Source organism: Sarcophilus harrisii, chromosome 1, assembly GCF_902635505.1.
Source record: "Sarcophilus harrisii chromosome 1, mSarHar1.11, whole genome shotgun sequence".
Taxonomy (NCBI): Eukaryota; Metazoa; Chordata; class Mammalia; order Dasyuromorphia; family Dasyuridae; genus Sarcophilus; species Sarcophilus harrisii.
The window spans coordinates 667,558,757-667,566,169 of NC_045426.1; positions in this window are offsets into that span (position 1 = coordinate 667,558,757).

Sequence of the window (7,413 nt, forward strand, 5' to 3'; positions counted from 1 at the left end):
AGCATGTGCGGGCAGAGAGCAGAGGGAGGGATGGGAAGGCAGATGTCATTAAGAAAGACTTTGTAATGAGTCAGAGCCATAACTAGCTGTTATATATTCAGGATCAAGCCACAGGAAATATAAACTTTATTAGAAAATTCAAGAAGAGGTTGGAGGAGAGATCCCAGGACTCTCCAGGGTGGGATTGGACAGAGCCTCCAGGAAGTCAGAAGGGGGTGTCTGGGAGGATATCCCCTGATGGGGAGGGAAGATCATACCTGGGAGAGTTGGGGGAGAGTGGGATGAGTGAAGGTGCCCACTAGAAAGGCAGCTTCCTGGTCTAACTGTGGATACCTTATTCTTGAGATGCCCTGCTCTACTAAAGAATGGGAAAGTGTGGCTCTCAGGATTTCTGTGCCCAGGGACAGAGGTCGAGCCAATTCACAACCTGACTGGAGATATTTTACAGGGAAAAATCTGGGTTGGGAGACATTGAGTTCATGTGACTGGAAATGTACAAGGAAAGGATGGACAAAGTTCTGTTAAGGAGGATATGGAAGCAATCATTGTGTTTTGTGAATGATTCTTCCTCACAAGATATAAGAGCCTGCCCAGCTCTGACATCCCATGTTCTAAGGCTCCTTCCAGTCCTGACATCCTGGGCTCTAAGGGCCCTCCTAGCCCTGATCTTCTGTGTTCTAAGGGCCCTCTGGCCCTGACATCTTGGGTTCTAAGCCCCCTCCCCCCAGCTCTGACATTCTGGGTTCCAAGGGCCCTCCCAGCTTTGAAATTCCAAGCTCTGGGGACTCTCCCAGCTCTGACATTTTGGGTTTTAATTATGTAATTCCTTCTAATTTCCTATGATTCTAACTAAATCAGTGAATGCCTTATGGAATGCCTATGGAATAAGAGTTTTATAAGCCTCTTTATAACCTTTAGAAACATTGACTTTTAGAGAAGGAAAGGGCCCTGGTGGCCATCTAAATCATCCATTCCCCAAAAGGAATCTCTACACCCACTTCCCTGACAAGTGACCATCCATTACAACATTGGGGGCACCGCCTCCCTCACAGCTCATTTCACTTTGGGCTCTAATAGGATGTTTTTTCCTCAATTTGCCTCTCCGCATTTTTCCATCCACTGCTCCCCATTCTTTCTGGGGCCAAGTGGAAAAAAAACCCTCATCTTTCCTCTTCAGATGCTTGAAAACATCCCTTATGACCCCCTTATGTCTCTGTTCTCTCGGCTAAACACCCCTAATTCCCTCCACCTCCCTGTTGCTCAATTTTTCCCTGTTGCAAACCTGAGCCTAATCCCCCAAATCTCTCCTTTCCAAACTCCACCCCTTTCTGAGAAGAGGAACAGACACTTGGGACTGATGAAGCATTCATTCAAAAGGATCCCAGTCTCGAGGATGGTTTGCTCACCTTCCCTCCCACCAGCCACCCAGACGGTACTTAATGGATGGAGCCAGGCTCCAGATGCTGGGTTGTTGCTTTTATTAAGCAAGCAAACCCAACCTTCGCTTTTTCCACTCCGGCTGTGGAGAGCACTCCGAGTCCCCAGCAGACTTGGACCACAGACAGACCCCATTTCCTTGTTCCCTCCGCTTACTTGGCAGGACTGTGCTTGAGAAACGTATAGATGTGTTTGGCCTCCATCCTTCAGCATAGGCTCTACCCATTTCTCTTTCTCCTTCACTGCTCCCTACGGGGAACACCAAGGGCCTTCCTTGCCCCAGTCTGTTCCCCAAGCATCTTTCAGAGAAGGCAAGGGGAGGCCCTTGGACCAATCCTAGATCAGAAATTCAGTCAGGGATTTCTGGGGGCCTGGACTAGAACATCTCTCTCTAGGGATTGGTAATTCAAAGATTTTAGGATTACCCAGGTTTTGTGTTTTGATTATAATAATGGCCTATCTCTTTCTTAGATTTATAGGAGAAATTTTATTATTCGCCCTAAGGTGCTAACCCGGGAGTATCACCCATATTATCTCAGAATTCACTCCGTCCCTGCTGTCTGCATGAGATCCTGATTACACAGCCTTCCCTTCCCCTCCTCCCACTATTATATGTTCAAAGGGTTGGAATTTGAGGGCAGATAATAATAAGGCTGATATACAGGTACTTGCCAATGGATTTTTCAAAGGTAACAGAAAGCATCACAAATCTCTAATTGGAGCTTCTGAAAGCACAAAGACAAAATAGAATCAAGAGACCCTCCACCAATAATACAGCATTAGCCAAATTAATGAATCATTTATATTGGTTTGGAAATCAAGGGGGTTATTATGGCTGTGTGACCCTGAGCAAACCACTTAACCATAGTCTGCCTCAGTTCCCCCATCTGTAAAAATGGGGACATCTACCTCCCAGAGCTGTTGTTAGGATAATAGATATTATTTATGCTTAGCATAAGAGGCACTAAAAATGCTTATTTCCTTCCTTCCTCACCTCCCTTCATCCATCCCTCCAGTATTCCTTTTAGATTCCAGATTAGTGATCAACATTTGTGCAAGGAAGCAGTAGAAACTGTGCAACACATCAGTGAAAGCAGTACAAATTTGGTACTTCCAGAATGCCTTGTATTAACTTTTTTTTTGGTATCACCAGGACTTAGCACCATACCTGGGACTTAGTGTTTAAAAATGCTTGTGGATTGTGATCTGGTGGTTAGAATTATAATCAGAAATTAGCTATCTTTTATGGAGCACTCAACATAGTGTGAAGTAGGCACTTTTAAGTATTTATTGATTGAATCACTGATGAATGACAAATCCCAATAATCACAAATCCAGACTGCAAAATATTCTGAATAACAAAAAACCATTGGAAACAGGCCATTATGACAAACGGAACCATTGTCTGTGTTTGCTCAGATGCATGATGGGTCTATGAAAACTTAAGAACAATTTTTATAATACTTTTTTATTTTTCAAAATACATGCAAAGATTGTTTTCACCACTCACCCTCACAAAACCTTGTGTTCCATATTTTTCTGCCTCCCTCCGCACCTCTCCCCTTAATTAATTCAGCAATTAATCCAATATAGATTAAAAATGAACTATTTTTCTAAATATATTTCCACATTTATCATGCTGCATAAGAAAAATCAGATCAAAAATGACAAAGCAAACAACAACAATGAAAAAAATACTTTGTTGTGATCCATAATCAGTCCCCATAATTCTCTGGATGCAGATGGCTCTCTCCATCACAAATCTATTGAAATTGGTCTGAATCACCTCAGTGTTGAAAAGAACCACGTCCATCACAGTTGATCATCATATAATTTTATTATTGTATACAATGTTCTTTTGGTTTTATTCTACTTAGTATCAGTTCATGTAAATTTTTCCAGGCTTTTCTGAAATCAGCCTGATGATCATTTCTTACAGAACAATAATATTCCATAACATTCATATACTATAACTTATTCAGGCATTCCTCAACTGATGGGCATCACTCAGTTTCCAGTTCCTTGCCACTATAAAAGGGGCTGCCACAGACATTTTTGCATATGTGGGTCCCTTTCTCCTTTTTTATGATCTCTTTGAGATACAGACCCGATAGAGATACTGCTGGATCAAAGGGTATGAACAGTTTGGTAGCACTCTGAGCATAGAAGAACAATGTTTTTTGTAATAAATGTCATCATATTCTCCATACCACATGGAATGGAAAAACTTTCAAAACATAGAGACTTAGCAAGGAGACCAGAATCTGGTGGAAACCACTTGAGGTGAATGTCCTCTCTACCATCTTGTCTGCCACTGGATGTATACCAAGGATGCTGGCACAAGCCACGGAAGGTAAGCTTACCTCACAGTTGAATTGCATTCAACTACAAAACACAGCTATTTTAGGAATCTCTGTAATAGACTTTTTTGTTGTTCAGTCTTGTCTGATTCTTCATGACCCTGTAGACCATAGCAAGCTAATGTTTGTCCACAGGGTTTTCTTGACAAAGTTACTAGAGTGGTTTGCCATTTCCTTCTCCAATGGATTAAGGCAAATGGGTTAAGTAAGTTGCCCAGGATCACATAGCTTGGCTTGTAAGTACCTGTGTCCTAATTTGAACTCAGGTTTTCCTGTCTGTAGAACATTAAAATAAGGATAGAAACTAGACCTGTGATTCCACTAAAATAAGAAACAATATGCTAATGCAAGTTGGCACTCTCCCTGTGCCTTATAATCTTGGGGAGTTGCCCAGGGCACAGAAAATTTGGGTTTGTGATTCCGCAGGTCAGAGCTGAACTTAAACTCAGCTCTGATTCCAAGCCTAGAGCTTTACCCAATTTACCACATAGTTGCCCAGTTAGACTAACTAGGGTTCAATTATTCAACTTGTTCTCATCCATTTAATTGTATTTTTTTAAGGTAAAAATAATATGCTTTAATTTAACTGCCATTTCTTTTTTTCTTTTTTAATTATAGCTTTTTATTTACAAAACATATGCATGGATAATTTTTCATCACTGACCCTTGCGAAACCTTCTATTCCAACTTTTCCTCTCCTTCCCCCCATCCCCTTCCCTAGATGGCAGGTAGATGCATACATGTTAAATATGTTAAAGTATATGTTATATTCAACATATATAGGACTGCTTGCCATCTAGGGGAGGGGGTGGAGGGAGAGAGGGGAAAAATCGGAACAGAAGTGAGTGCAAGGGATAATGTTGTAAAAAAATTACTCTGGCATGGGTTCTGTCAATATAAAGTTATTATAATAAAAAAAATAAAGAATATGTTAAACATAATATAGGTATACATATTATCTTGTTGCACAAGAAAAATCGGATTTAGAAAGAATGTAAAAAAAATAACCTGAGAAGGAAAATAAAAATGCAAGCAAACAATAACAGATAGAGTGGAAATGTTATGTTGTGGTCCACACTCATTTCCCATAGTTCTTTCCCTGAGAGTAGCTGGTTCTCTTCCATCTAATTGACTTACCATTTAAGTTGTAACCCTCCATCTTTTACACAAAATTAGCATGAAAACACTTTTCAAATACTTTGCTAAAATCTAGATAAACTCTTGATAACTAGTTAAGTAGACTTGGGGGTGGTGAAAGAAAGAAAATAAGTTTATTTTGTGATAGCCTGCTCTTGATAATTTGATTCTTTGTAATTCTTAGTAAAAGTCACTTTGTAAGGATATAATCATCATTTTCTAGATCTTCAACAAGGGCAATAATTTTAAGACTTCATTTTATTTAGGGATATTTTCATGGAGACTTGGTAGAATGGGAATGTTAGTATTTGGGTATTACCCAGAGTTCTCCAAGTTCCCATGGACTTTTGACTCCAGAAGGAATTACTTTCCATTGAAAAGTCATACAGCCAAGATGCAGAGTAGCCATGTGGAGAGGCAAGAAATGTGAGACACTACCCGAAATGTGAGCCATGCTGGCCTCTCATTTTTCCCTTACTGAGCTTTCAGAAAACTGGGAGACTGGGCACTGAATTTGTGACAGAAGGCAAGGAAAAGTGAACTGAATTATCTTTCCTCCAAAACCTTTTCTTCTTAACTTCATTATTACTATGGAGGATACCATCCTCATCTAGGCTTGTGACCAAATGTCATCCTCAACTTCATCCCCCTCCCCATATCCAATCAGTTGTCAAGTCTTGTTGATTTGACCTTCAAAACATTTTTCAATTATATCCCCTTCTCTTCTCTGACACTGCCACCCTTGTGGACAGTCCCGAGTCATTCCACACCTGGAATATTGCATTAGTCTTCTACTTGGTCTACCTATCTTGGATCCCTTGGTACTCCAAAGGGATCTTCCTGAAGCACAAGGCTGATCACATTACCTCCACTATTTATTTATTTATTTATTTAATAGCCTTTTATTTACAGGTTATATGCATGGGTAACTTTACAGCATTAACAATTGCTAAACCTCTTGTTCCAATTTTTCACCTCTTACCCCCTCCCATTCCCTCCCCCAGATGGCAGGATGACCAGCAGATGTTAAATATATTAAAATATAAATTAGATACACAATAAGTATACATGACCAAACCGTTATTTTGCTGTACAAAAAGAATCAGACTCTGAAATATTGTACAATTAGCTTGTGAAGGAAATCAAAAATGCAGGTGGGCATAAATATAGGAATTGGGAGTTCAATGCAATGGTTTTTAGTCATCACCCAGAGTTCTTTCTCTGGGCGTAGCTGGTTCAGTTCATTACTGCTCCATTGGAAATGATTTGGTTGATCTCGTTGCTGAGGATGGCCAGGTCCATCAGAACTGGTCATCATCTAGTATTGTTGTTGAAGTATATAATGATCTCCTGGTCCTGCTCATTTCACTCAGCATCAGTTCGTGTAAGTCTCTCCAGGCCTTTCTGAAATCATCCTGTTGGTCATTTCTTACAGAACAGTAATATTCCATAATATTCATATACCACAATTTATTCAGCCATTCTCCAACTGATGGACATCCATTCAGTTTCCAGTTTCTAGCCACTACAAAAAGGGCTGCCACAAATATTCGTGCACATACAGGTCCCTTTCCCTTCTTTAGTATCTCTTTGGGATATAAGCCCAGTAGTAACACTGCTGGATCAAAGGACATCACCTCCACTACTGAAAAAAACTCTAGTGGTTCCCCATTACTTCCAAAATCTTATATGAAACCCTTTATTTGGCTTGTAAAGCCTTTCGTGAGCTGGCAATTTTTCCAATATTCTTATACTATACTTTTCCACTTGCTCTATGATCCAGGAACATTGTTTTCCTTGCTGTTCCTTGAACAAGACTTTCTATTTTCTGATTCTATGTTTTCACTGACTTTCTTCCATGTCTGGAAGTTTCTCCTTCTTTATCTCTACTTCCTGGCTTCCCTGGCAGCCTTCAAGTCTTAGCTAAAATCTTATTTTCTATAAGAAGCTTTTTCCAATCTTCTTTGATGTTAGGGACTTCCCTTTAAATTGATCCTCTCTCTCTCTCTCTCTCTCTCTCTCTCTCTCTCTCTCTCTCTCTCTCACACACACACACACACACGCACACCTTTTTATATAATAATAGCCTTTTATTTTTCAAAATAAATACAAAGATAGTTTTCACATTCACCCTTGCAAAACTTTGTGTTCCAAATTTTTCTCCCTCCTTCCTTCCCTCCCTCCTCCCCAAGAAGCAAGTAATCTAATATAGATTAAACATATACAATTCTTCTAAACGTATTTCCACAATTATCATGCTGCATAATAAAAATCAGATCAAAAAAGAAAAAATGAGAAAAAAAACAAGCAAGTAAACAACAACAAAGGTGAAAATGCTATGCAGTGATCCATATTCAGTCTCCATAGTCCTCTCTGGGTGCAGATGGCTCTCTCCATCACAAGACCATTGGAACTTGCCTCGATCACTTCGCCACAGCTGTCAGAATTGATCATCATATAATGTTGCTGTTGCTGTGGA